The sequence below is a fragment of the Octopus bimaculoides genome, chromosome 1, assembly GCF_001194135.2.
Source record: "Octopus bimaculoides isolate UCB-OBI-ISO-001 chromosome 1, ASM119413v2, whole genome shotgun sequence".
In the NCBI taxonomy this organism is placed as follows: Eukaryota; Metazoa; Mollusca; class Cephalopoda; order Octopoda; family Octopodidae; genus Octopus; species Octopus bimaculoides.
This window is the reverse complement of record NC_068981.1, coordinates 11,319,342-11,333,979: the sequence shown is the minus strand read 5'-3', so window position 1 is coordinate 11,333,979 and position 14,638 is coordinate 11,319,342.

Below are 14,638 nucleotides of genomic sequence, written 5' to 3'. Positions count from 1 at the left end.
ATATATATATATATATATATATATATATATATATATATAAACATATATATATATATATATAGCCATTTTTTACCTATGTCTTATGTCCTAAAGATAGCAACATATCTTACTAATTCGGCACTTGTCTTAAAGCAATCTGCTTGGTATATTGTCACTAGTTTCGTTTTCCTTTAATTTGCACCCAGATTCTAATACTAGAAATAGACACTACTCGCAGTGAAATTTGTGAAGCGATTTATAAAAATTACACACACTAATATATCCTTCCATATCTTCTACCGACCAGAAAATCATCAGTGCAGTTGTGTCTTAATATATATTTACTCTCTTCATATTTAATTTATTACGAAATGTTATTTCTTTGTTCTCTAATAGAATCTATATTTACATCACATGAATCTGACAAAATTACAAAAATGCTATTAATATTAATTCACATCAGCGTATGTTCTTCACTCTAGAGCTCTTAAGATTTTGAATTCTTTGTATTATTTATTTCTGTTACTATAGAAAGCGATAATAGTTCTTGAAAAATACATAAATTTCTAAATTACCCCTGTGGGAAAATCAATAATGTATTCGTATTCAAATTGATTTATTTACAAATAATATATGTTCTTAAAAATAACTTATTTCTTTTAAACACAAGATTATTTTCTTCAAAGGTTGGACCACATTCAAACGTGGACTTTCTCATCAATGGAAGAATAGGCGAAATCTATAGATTAATAGGAAAGCTATTTGTGGTGCTTCACGTTATGCAAATGTTGCAATGTTCAAGTTTGAAAGTTTAGGATTTCTAGCGGAAACACTCGTACGTTATATAATTATATTTCCGTAACTAGCCGTACCTGATATAAAACGTCCATTACCAAAACAAGTTCAAGTCGTGTATTTATAGTTCTTTCGCAGTTATTATAATTTGCTACACAAGTAATTTTCCAAGGCAACAATTTTTTTCTCGTATTTTGTGATCATATACTTACTTTGTCGTCCAGTTTAACACTAAAATGGTGTCACTGCATGACTTTGGATGACTCGAAGGTTTTACGGCAGATTTCTTGGCTGAAGAGAGTTTATCGTTCCTTCCTTCCTTCTTTCCTTCCTTCCGTCAAAATAATTTCAGATCGCAAGCATGGAATTTTCCTTCATCTCCTCTCTAAAACATTTAGGAATTTTGTGCACATTTATACTCTTGTACTCCATTTCCTTTTATTACTATATTCCATAGAGTAAAGGTGCATGGCATAGGGGCATTCGGCTCGCTATCGCAAGGTCGTGCGTTTGATTCTCTGTGTTGTGTCCTTGAGCAAGAAACTTCATTTCAGGTTGATCCAGTCCACTCAGCTGGCAAAAATGAGCTGTACCTGTAATTCAAAGGGCCAGCCTTGTCACACTCTGTGTCACGCTGATTCTTCCTGAAAACTACGTTGTCTGTGGAGAGCTCATATACTTGTACGTTAATTTCTCGAGCAGGCTGCTGCATTGATAAGATCACCTGGAACCTTCGTTGTCGTAACCGACGGTGTGCCATTTTCTATTCTACAAAAAGCCGTAATTCTTCCTTTATATTTAAGACCTCACACTGGCTCTATAACAATGTATTTTAATAGCATTGTCATTTGTATTGAGGTAGGATCCCATTTTTCTCCCTGCTTTCGTTACTACGTCTAAAGTACATCTTAACTGAAGAGGAATATTATTTATCAATGCTACTTTTAAACTGCTTTGAATACAGTTAGTGGTGTAAGCGAACTGAATTGCATAAAATACGGACGTCTCGGGAGCTTACAGTTACATCGATACTATTATACAGGAACATAAATTTTTGATATTATTCTGAGCGATGAAATGTTAGACGCATTACCTATGAATGGCAGAAATGGACCTGCATTATAGTTTGGCAATTACTATCAAAATTGTTTTCATTGCTTGTGTTTCAATATACACCCTTATGGCTTATTTCGTATTTCAAAAACGATCTGGTTTCCATAAATCTATTTTCTCGTAACTTTATAGCCTTCCTGATATATGCACTATCCACATTATTCTGGATGCAGATAGACATCTCGCACAAAATATTTATTCCTTGGAAAATTTGCCGTAACTGTTAAGACTCAATATTTGTGATAAGCTTACGCATATACATAGCATAAATAACATTTACCAAGATGGAATGCTGTTTATTTAGTGCCGGAAAAGATTCCAACTTTCACAAAGCAAATTAAAAGCCAATTACATCACATAGGAGCAGTATTGTACTACACATTAACACCGTTCATTGTATTTATTTCCCGTCATTCTGCAGACTGGCAAAGTTTCATTCACGAATACACAACAACCAGTAAATGAAACTACGCAGTTTCATTCTCTTACGGTTTCTACTACTACTGCATCTACAACTCTACCAATGTATATGTGCATCACTTCCTTTGACGCTGGTAATAACACACATACTACACTTTAATGACTTACCCTGGTAATAACACACAAATTTCACTGTAATGACTTCCCCTGGTAATAACACACAAACTGCACTGTAATGACTTTCACAATCCTTTCTCTATAGAACTATGGCGCTTTAGAGAGATAATGCGCCACCACTAACGTTAGAGTTCTCTTCTTATGCAATAACAACTTTATAAATTAATTGTTGTTCAACTGCACTTTTCTAACCTCTTTCGTTACAAGCAGCATGAAATATACTTAATCACACCTAATAATCAATTAGAGCATTAGGGCAAGGAACTGACGTCTCTACCCTTTTTTTTGTTTTTGCCTTTTACTTTTTTTTCAGTCATTGGATTGCAGACTTGAGGACTTGGGACCAAAGTAGAAGGTAATTACCTAATATGCCGTGGAGAGGGACTGAGCCCGAAAGTACATGGTTTCAAACGAACTTCTTAACCACAGAGCCACGCCTGCTGATGTACTTGTTTGCTGAGAAATTGACTGATCAGACAAAGATAATAATGGGCTGAAATCATTGAGTTTACACAGGATATAAGGAACATATTTATGGACAGTAGGGGTGCAAAAGAGTTTTTAAAAGGCTGACGTCCAACGGTGAAAGAAAAGGAAAGAAAGAAATTATACACTGCAGATTTAAAAATCGCTTCTGTTCACAAGAAAAGTCTATTAATGTTAATCTAAAGGGAATTCTCCAGCCCAATTTTTTTATTAACTAGAGTTAGATTAAATTCGTTCCATATATGCATATTAGAATCAGCAAAGTAAAATTTAGCGATAAACAGTACATGTAAGGCAATGTAATTGCTTAATGAGTTACGCACACACACACACACACACACACACACACACAGAGTTTCACACATACATATACACACATGCGCGCGCGGTCATACATGTGTGTGTGTGTGTGTGTGTGTGTGTGTGTGTGTGTATACATTGTTGCAAATAGTGATATTTACTACGTAAGTTTCAGGTTTGCGTTATATATAATTGGAAATGCAGCCATTGAGTATTCTTTTATGAAATGTTTTAACTGAGGAAGGTTTACATAATGGATGCATTTCTTGTTGAACATTACGCAAACCTCCAACGTACGTCTCAAGTGATTTCAAAATGTCACTGTTTGGCTTGACTTCGGTATTACAACTATTACGACTTGATGCCAATAAAAACTAGCTGCCCCTGACTCCACTTATGTGAATCCTTAACAACGATTTGTAATACTATATTATATTTGACTCGAGCCGAGAAATCTGGTACCATGCACAACTTCTTTGCATAAAATGATGTATGTGTGTGCGTCTGTGCGTGTGTGCGTGCAGGTGTGTATGCGTGAGTATGTGTGCATGTGTATGTTTATATGTGTGCGCTTACTCAATTTATCAACTTTTCTCAACATGTTTTTCAAAACATACCCACTGAACACAGATTCAAAATAATATACAAGGAACTTAGCAGAATAATGAAAAATTTTTGAAAACGACACAATTATAATAATTGCTAATGTTTTACCCCCCAGAAATAGGAAAGTAATTATGGAGACTAATAAAGTAATTTTTCGAACGATTCACCAAATATGGAAAGGTGAAAAAAGCACTTTTTTAAGAGCCGCTATTGTAATAATTGATGTTGTTAAACACTAACGGCTTTGAGTGATAGGATAATATAGTGAAAGCTGTTATGTTATGCTTTAGTAATTGATGTAGAAATTGGAAAAACTTGCACAGATATAATTTGCTTGGAAGCAAAGAAAACTAATATTTAGAAAAGAAAACTAATGTTTAACCAAACAATTCAAAAGAACTCGACATTAACTTGTTTTTGACTTTATTAATTCCGAGTCATATTTTCTAACTGGCAGAATCGATACCGCACCGGGCAAACTGCTTAGCGGCATTTCGTCCGTCTTTAACGTTCTAAGTTCAAGTGGGTCATTGAATTAAATTGAGTCAATGAATTAAATTGAGTCCTGAGCTAGGTCGTTGTAATCTATTTGCACCCTGCCTCACTATTGCTGGCCTTTTGCCAAAATTTGAGACTAATATTTTCAAACTTAAATATGCATTACATTTCTTGTTACATTCTTTCAAATAAATATTTTTATTTTGATTATATTTTTTCTGACAATTAATCAGAGCTTTAGAGGAAGAAACTGTATAGATGTGTCAATATCCACGCAACGCATCGATCGGTTTTACTCACTGGCCGTCACCAGGTCCTCATTCCAGAACGTGTACATAATCTTGAAGTGGATTTTAATTCGGAATCTTACCAGATTTTAATCTAGAAATAATGTTTCCGAGTTCGAATTTAGTCCTGGAAAAAGATACTTGAAGACGATTAGCGATCAGGCGGATGGAAATATGATGGATTTTATTCGAAGCCTCAAAGATGTTAGTTTATAACAGTAAGGTTGTAAAAATTGTTGTAAATGTTAAGATATATTTTCATCATGCTTAAAAATGAGATATCAACAATAACTTACCTGATGCATTTACTGTGCTAACGTTGTAAGTATCTTAAGGCAGCGAGCTGACAGAATCATAAGCAGTGGTATAAAACGCTAAGCAGTATTTCTCATGAATCATCGAGGTCTGTGCTCAAATTCCGCCGAGATCAACTTTGCTTTTTCATCCTTCATACACTGAGGCAAATGTAAACAACTAACCCCTCTTAATTTACTGCTGGCCTGGTGAAAAATCATAAAACTGTTATTTATAACTATTTTTGTACTTAGCAGTACTATAGAAAAATCAAATGGTAGGAGCTTCGTTTTATTTGGTTATATCTACTTATGTTCTAAGTTCATATTCTGTAAGTTGCGACATTGCTTTTCGTATTTGCATAGTCAGTGACACTAGAAATAATTATGTAATCCGCGGAGTTAGTCGCTGAAAACTCACAAAGGATCCAGTCCTGGAAAGGAAAAGCATTTTTGTGCTGCAGTATTTGTTAAGTATGTCTGTTCGTCAAGAGAAGTATAATTAATGTTTTGGTTACGAGATATCTTGACAGCATATCGTTGTTAAGAACATATGAGAGCATCATTACAATAAATTAATTAATTAGAATGTCTCTGCTAACAATTTAAACGTTTGAATAGAGAGATATTGTCGAGAAGAATATCTTAAGCATATGTTTTTACCAGCCGCACTATTGTGATTGTTCTTGTTGTACGTCATTCATATCGAGTGACTTTGCGATGTGATAATATATTCTTGTTATACAAAGTGGTAATGTTTTTGTTTGTTTTTTGCTCTAAATGTATCCAGTTTTAGTATAATATTATTAAAATATGCATTTAATGTCTCCATTCTGAGAGTCTGCATAAATGTGGCTTAAGTGTTTGAAATCGCGTGTGAGGAGCGTTTCGGTTTAGCAGAGCAAGACAAATGGTTATACCAATTGGCATATCAAACACATTTTTGGTAGCCGGTACGTATATAATCATTCTTGGCAAGGCTGCACGATTTTGGCTTCAACCATAATATACTAATATGTATATTGCACAGGTAAACCTAGTGGGTATTTAAGCAATGCGTTGGTAGGTAGCTGACGGGTTAGATACGCTGATGAAAGGGCAACAACCCATGAAAGATGCAAATACACCCATTCCCTTTTTTTCTTTCTTAAATCACATTGTTTACATAGAAATGTTTGTTTTTGAAACGTCATAACTTCCACTGCTGGCTCTGAATTCTATTGAAAATTTATTGAGATAAACTTACCAAAGTGAAATTATAGGACTGCTAATACACGGTAAGACACATCATTGATTTTGAATCTGTAATATACTTGGTAGTATGTTATGATTGCAAATACAGCAGTTTTGGCATTGTCTGAAATTGAAGAAAATTTGCACGCTGACCTAGTTTACAGGGATGGTCATCCTTTCAGAGGCCAATCAAACGGATGTAATTCTTGCAAGACCTAGTTTTTCGGAGACCCATTTATTTATTTATTTATTGATATAATCTGGGACTTTTTAGATTGTTGACCATATGGCCTCTTTCGGGACTTCAGTACTATAGTACCCCAGCGTCAAACTTCAGATCGGTCATGTCTAGTGATTCTTTAATTATTCCTTATTGGAAAACTTAATTACATGAAAATAATGTTGCGATAATATTTTGCCAGCATATGGGAAATATTTATTAGACTGAACAGATAATAGGTCCACTCTCGTACTTATATTATTTATGATCATCTTGTTTTTAGGTTTGTTTTTTTTTTTACTTATTATACTTCATCGGATAAATATAGATAACGTGTATGTATGTATGTATGTATGTATGTATGTATGTATGTATGTATAGATAGATAGATAGATAGATAGATAGATAGATAGATAGATAGATAGATAGAATTGTAGACGAATTGTAGACAAGAACTTCACTGCGGGTTAACTAGGGAGCTGATCTACAGTGAAAGGAGCTTCCGGTTAGGCGGGAGGTCATCGAAGCACCAGTTGATCGACGACTCTTGCCCTCATAAGTTTAACTAAATGTAACTAAATAAATTCCACCGACACATTCTGGTTTCTCCATTGATTTTTTTTTTGTGTGTGTGTATAGCTTAACTAAAGTTATAAACGTGTGATTATATGTCTGTGTCGGTGGCTTTGTGTGTGTGTGTGTTTGTGTGTGGCTATGCCTATTTTCTTCTCATTGTATCTGTTACGATGAACGGTCGATTATTTAGATAATCTCAGTTAAATGCCACACCTGTGTTAGCTTGTTAGTATATTAAAATCTTCCGGCGTATTTTTTCTCTCCGTCAACTGTAATTCTAATAGGTTTATTGTTAATTAACTTTAAAATAATATTTTTATCGTTTTACTTAATTCCGTTTCAGTGGTGGTTATACTCTCTGCTTTTTTTACACGTCTGTTTAGTCCTGCTTTTTAATTTTTTTTTGTTTACTTATGTACTAGTTAAATGTCCGTTTAACATTTAAAATTTCTTTTATCGTAGTGAGTTTTTAGTTTTAATCTTTTTTACTAGTTATATTACATACGTTTACTAAAGTATTCTCGTTGGTGAATCCAGCACGTGTCTTATCAAATTAGTGTAATTACGTTTCGTAATTATTCTTTAAGTCGACTCTAATTTAATTGGATTGTTATTTAAAACACTTAGATAGGTTTCCTTGTTGTTCTATTTATTCCACCTTTGTAGGCATTAATGCTTACGATTTTTTTTTTTTTATTTAGTAGTGTTTATCATATAAATCTTGTTTGTCCTTTTCATTTCAATTATTTGGTAGTATGCTTTGTGTTGCCAGATAAATTGAATAACTTTATCTTTTATATTTCTCTCGGTTTGGAAATGTGCAAACGTTATATGTCAAGGATTCTGTTCTACCATATAACTCTATGATGTTTGATATATCTTGTTATCGAGGCGGAAATCTGGCAGAAATGTTACCTCGCCGGGCGAAATACTTTGCTGTGTTTCGTCTGTCTTTACTTTCTGAGTTCAAATTCCACCACGGCCGACTTGGACTTTCATCCTTTCGGGGTCGATAAATTAAACACTAGTTGCATACTGGGGTCGATCTAATCGACTGGCCCCCTTCCCCAAAATTTTGGACCTTGTGCCTAGAGTAGAAAAGAATATATCTTATCCCCAAATTTTTGGCTGCTAAGGACTCGGATGGAATAACAAAATTTGTCGTCAAGATCATAATTATTTCCAACACAGGGGCAGATGACGAGCTACCTGTGGCTTTATTATTGTGCTGTATATGTAGTTGTTAATTACGTTCAAGTTTTAATTACATCTTCAGCATTTTTTTTTTCGTCAAATTCATTGCCATTCGATTTCTCGCACAAATAATTTTAGGTTGTGGGCTTGATTAACATTCATGTTTCATTCGCTGCTTCACTTTATGTTCGAGTTTTTAAATGTTGATTAGATAAAAATAATAATTAGATCTGGATTACAATTTTATATATGTATATATATATATATATATATATATATATATAATCTGTTTATTCGCTAAATTATGTCAAGATTTAAGATTTTAGTGGCATTAAAATGATTGGCTAGACATTAGCCAAATAAGTTAGAAAGTAGCGGATGTTTTCTTACATATATACATAGAATTTCACGTATATGATTTTAGGCTCTAGATTACTTTAATGAATATTTCAGTAGCAATTTTATGAAGTTCACATTGAATCATCTGGATTGTGAGGAATCAATAATTCTAATTGAAGCAACACATTTTCAATTATTAACGACTGCGAACATCTTTCAGAATTGAGATATTGTAAATTATAATAATGCATCTTTTTTAGTTTAAAATGTCCGCTCAATCACATTTAATACATTCGTACACATTCAGGCAAGGGACGGTCATTCACTCTTCAAATAGCCTCGAGAGAAAAGATACCATGTAGACAATATATGTGAAAACACATCATGGCCATCGAGTAATGTCATTGGACCGTATGATGGATGTGATTCTGCATCGTCACGCTTCATCAGCTACGAATACGAAATGAGCTGTTCCCAACCCTTTAAGTACGCTGTTCTTATATTTAAGAACAGCAAATAGAATATTTTATGATGCGCATAAAGTTTCGTCAATCTGAAAGTAATCACCTGGAGTTGTACGACGCAGAGTTGAATGAAATGTATCCGCGAATAATCACATTTAATATGTTCGTGTACATTCGGATGGAGGACACCTTTCACGACAGAAATAGTCTCGACAGAAAATACTCTTGAGAGAAAATATAGGTGAAATCATATCCATTTTGATTATTTATGATTATACGTATGAGCGGTTACATCAGTTAAAGTGAAATAATGGAACTGAATTTTGTTTTAAGAGTTCTGTTCTTAGTTCACCATTTTTCTTAAAATTTAATGATCCCCCGTCACTGTTTTCTTATGTTATAGCCATAAACCAAGTTCAAATTTGATACTAGTCATTCTCTTACTCTTTAAATTACGGGTATTTTGTGGAGATTGCTTACAATATGAACGTAGTAGCAAATATAGGAGTGATAATACTAGACGAAGTATATTGTTGTAACCAGATCTTCTTGAATATGTTATTATAACTGCATTAATAGCAGTTAGTAGTAATTATAATTTTGATAATGAGTAATCAATTGCAGAGTAATTTAAAGACCAATTCAGTGGCGTTGTTTGTCTTCATAGCCGCAATCTCGTTGGGAAATGTATTTAGAAATACACAGGTTCAACTGAAATGGAAAGGTTATTAATCGATGACCATATTGCATAGTGAAGAGAACGAGAGATAAATATGGATGGAGAGACAGAAAGGAAATGAAGGTACTTTAGAACGATAGATTGAGAGGCTAAATTGGCAGAGAAAGAAAGAGTAAACGAAAGAAACAAATAAGAAAAAAAGAAAGAATGAAAGAAAGAAAGAAAGAAAGAAAGAAAGAAAGAAAGAAAGAAAGAAAGGAAGTAAGAAAGAAAGAAAAAAAGAAAGAAAGAAAGGAAGAAAGAAAGAAAGAAACAAAGAAAAAAAAGAAAGAAAGAAAGAAACGGTCTGAGCAAGAGATTGAGAGATAGCAATAATGATTGATCTCGACAATGTTGATTGCGTGAGACTAGTTGGCGGTTAAACATGTTTGCTTCAGGCAATCATTGGATTCGATTGAATTCATTTAATGTATTGAATAGTTGGCGAAAATGACCTTTCTCGTGCTAACGTTGCACTACTATCCATTTCGATAAAAATGGCCAATCTGATAGCTTTGCAGATTTAAGGTTAGATGTATTACATTGAATATTTGAATGCGACCTAACAAACTGTGTAGTAATAATAAAAGTACTCTGTGAAGAAGACATACATACACCAACATTAAGTAAAGAATTCTAAGAATGAAATTATAGCCTTCGGGAGACTAGTGTGCTTCGTGGAGAGAATGCTATAGCGGTCTGCATAAAAATCGAAATCACAAATGTATTTAAATTGCCGCATAATACTTTAAATGTAATTTTGTCTTTGTCCCGGTTTCTATATCTGTCTATCATGTCTTAGAGAACAATTGCTTTTCTGTTGTGTTTGATCGGCAGAAACTTAGAGAATATAATCCTGTTCAGAATGTTATTCTCCTATAACAGACATCTATCTTTAAATTACACTCAACGTTCGTAAATATTTGAATTTACAATACGTGTAAATCTCTCTAGCAAATTGTTATCTAACTGGGAATAATAATTTCAATCATACAATTGTCGACATTACTTGTATACATTGTTCAATTTGCTTCTCCCCAATTAGGCCGAAATATTAGTTACAATGGACAGTCAAAGTTATAATCCATAAAATGTTGAAACAGGTAAAACTTTTGATATATATGTTTCTCGGATGCAGAGAGGTAAGTCAATGAATGGTGTTATATACATTCATCTGAGATTATAATGTGTAATAAAACTCATGAAATTAAGGTATTCAATTGACTTTTCTTATCTGACAGAGAAGGAAAAAGTTAAAGAGAAAATGAAAAGAAAACAGGAAGGCATTTTTTATAATCCAACAATGAGTAAAGAGAAGAAAGAAATAAATGATGCACGTCTACGATTGAAAAGAGATTAGATGGTAGAAAATGTAACAAATACAACTAAAATATTCAACCTGACCCAGAAACAGAGAAGAGAAAAACATTCAAGAATTCTTTCTAACTTACAAATGGCAGAATAAAAGAAGCTTCAAATATCACTTGCCTTTTTTTCACTTAATCATTCTCATCTTATCACAATATCTATTGCTACCTTTAAACTTTTCATACAATTTCCTTTTACCTCTTCTCCATTTCATCTCAATTTATCTCTCAGATAATTTTGTTCTTATCTGACAGTGAAATCCTAACTAAGCTCCTGTTATAAAGAGAAACATTGCGCACAAAGGTGCAACAATCGATAAAGAAAACTAATCGTAGAACAATGTTATTTACTATTTCAAATAAATTGACGACGTTGATATATTGGCAAGCAATAATACTACACTTCATTAATCAATAAGTGATCACCATGCCACAAACGGCAGCAGACACAAATGTATATCGATGATTAAACGAAGTTGTGAATATCGAGAAAAGAAAAAAAATAGAATACAAACAACAATGAATACTTTGAAAATATATTCTCAGAGACTTCCAGGTGAGGAGTACAGAATCTGAGATTATCGAGATAATACACAAGGAAAGAAATATCGATTTCGAGTCTTATCTTTAGGTCCTTCTGTTTCTCAATTTTATCCTCTGCTAATACAGACTCCTCTACACTATACAGATTCCTTCCCATTCTTCACGTAGGTCCTTCTCATCTCCTACACCTTCACCATGTCTATCAATCTCCTGACCTTGACCTACATTATTCTGCTCGAGCTTATCACCACTACAGAAGCTTTCTTCGATTATATAAATTTGGGTTTCAAAGCCTCTATTCCGAATCGTTTTTATCTGATTCATGAACCCATGATGTGGAACATATCTGTCTGGTTCCAAAATCCTAGCGTTCTTTCTCCGTCAGCTTTGCATTTGTCATTGCACTTGTTTAGCTCTGTTTATGCATGGCATTTGTTTCTTTGCTTACATCGGTAGACCACATGAGTTTCCAAACACGTTGTGTATTTTGACCAGTGAAAGGACCACGACCGAGTGGAGTCCGGTCTTCTGTTCCATTGCTCTCTGAGCGGACCGTGCAGGGCGTGGGATAACGGAGCCTTGGACAACAAGATTCGTCTTTCCGTTCATGCCGTCATCTGGATAGGCATTAGTTTCCACCATTGCAGTAAATGACAGCCATTGGGTGATTTTCTACAGAGTTTGCTCCGCAAGTGGGTTTAGTTAAGATTTTTATGTATATGGTCATCCCAAACACAACACAATCTCTTCTGGTAGCCGGCCAAGGCTTAGGAACCCCAAGTTTACCCTGTATAACTTGCCGTAAGGACCTCACAGGCCCAGAGATAACACCAGATTATTGGCTTCTCGAAAACTTCTGGGACAACAACGAAAATAATGTTTTGGAAATATATTGAAAATACATGTGACCTCAGCAGCGTTTGCTTTGTGATGTACAAAACTAATGATAACACCATCAATAGAGTAATGCGGTCAGTGGAAGCTCCACTTTGATGTTCAATAGAGGGTTTGCGGTTGGCAAGTGCGACGATTTTCTCGAGGAGCCTCTGGACATCGACGAGAATCAACTAGCTGGTCTGTCGCGGAGGACTTCAGGCCCGGAGCCATTGACTAATTTCCAGAGCTCCTTGGCCTAGCAGTAATAGTGAGGGATATTGCCGGTTCAGGATAAACTCTACAGCTATGGAACTTGCCCGAGAGGTTCGCATAGCGACGAAACTGTTCTGTACGCTCCCGTCCAGTACCTCTCTATTTCTGAGTTATAATTTCCAGAAACCTATGGGTTGGCAGTGCTACCAGTGGGGTGGCATTTACCAGTTTGGCATAAACTCTACAGGCATGCAAGTGCCGTCAGCCGGCCTTGTCCGTGATGCAAGCAGAACGACAAAACTGCTCTGCACACTCTCGCCTAGTACCCAATCAATGTTAACTTGTGAGTCTATGTCGAACACCTGCTGTCGCATATAGAAGAGATCAGACTTCTACTTGAGTTCATTGTAAAGAAACTTCCGCCGCCTTCCTTTAGTGGAAGGGTAGGTTGTCTTTCTTTGCCTCGTAGCCTTAGTGAAAGAGGTTGTGGTGGACCAAACCCTCATAAATTTTTCAAGTTTTACTGATTCTTTCAATTCCATATTACTATTCATGGTATACAAGAATATTATTATTGTTATTATTATTGAGTGAGAGAGCAGTGCGTGCCATCAAGGTGTCACTGGATTAAAATATACGAAGACCAGTATGCCTATCATGATTACCCGTCTCTTAAGGGGTATCCATTTGTGAGGCACTTCTTTCTGCAGTTCGTCTTCTTGACGGAGCTGCAGTCCTGGTACCTAGAATGTTGTCAGGTGCTCACAGCCCTATAACAGTCGGGCATGGGATTGATGTATGTTCTAATTTACCAATTCATAGGAGATTAGTGGGAGGGGAAGTGCGACGACGTTCTCGGGGAGACTCTGGGCTTCGATAAAAACGAACTGTCGAGTCTATTCTGGAGGACTTTCTGGTCGGGAGCTATCGTGGATACTTTTCAGATGACCTTGGCCTGGCAGTGCTACCGGAGGATGCTTTCAGTTCGAGGTGAACTCTACAGATATGGATGTACTGTGACACGGGCTTGTCCGAGGTGCACGCAATGAGACAAAGTTGTTTAGTGTCCGGGCATTGCTGGCTTGTCGGGTTATGTTCAACAGCTGATGACACATGTGGGACGGATCCGTCTAACGGCGTAGTGCATAGGGATTATTGCCCCACCGCCCTACTTTAATCAGGCAGGCTAGGCAGTTTTCTTATGCTTAGTGGCTGTAGCGAAAGACGTTGTCAAGTGGACGAGGCTGGAAGGCATGAGGACAGGTGCATTCCTCTTTGGTAGAAGTCTCATAAACTTTATCAATTGATGGTGGAGAGGGAAGTGCTGTAATCGAATGAGTTTATCGGATGCACATTGTGACCAGTGGTGTGTCATAGCACTTGACAGCCTGGTTGATACTGTGATACCGCTTGTATCATATATCTGATACAACATTAGCAGCAACAATGATTAACTGGTTTGTTTCAGTACCGTTCGTAAACCCGTGTCTCTCCTTACATTACCTCTGTCCATATACCTTACATTTATTACTGTCATCATCGTCATCATCATCATCATCATCATCATCATCATCATCACTATTATTATTATTATTATTATTATTATTATTAATATTAGTAGTAGTAGTAGTAGTAGTAGTAGTAGTAGTAGTAGTAGTAGTAGTAGTAGTAGTAGTAGTGGTGGTGGTAGTTGTAGTAGTAGTAGTATAGGCGCAGGAGTGGCTGTGTGGTAAGTAGCTTGCTTACGAAAAACATGGTTCTGGGTTCAGTCCCACTGTGTGGCACCTTGGGCAAGTGTCTTCTACTATAGCCTCGGGCCGACTAAAGCCTTGTGAGTGGAAATTGGTAGACGGAAACTCAAAGAAATTAATTGTGTATATATATGTAATGTGTGTGTGTGTGTGTGTGTGTGTGTGTGTGTGTGTGTGTGTGTGTGTGTGT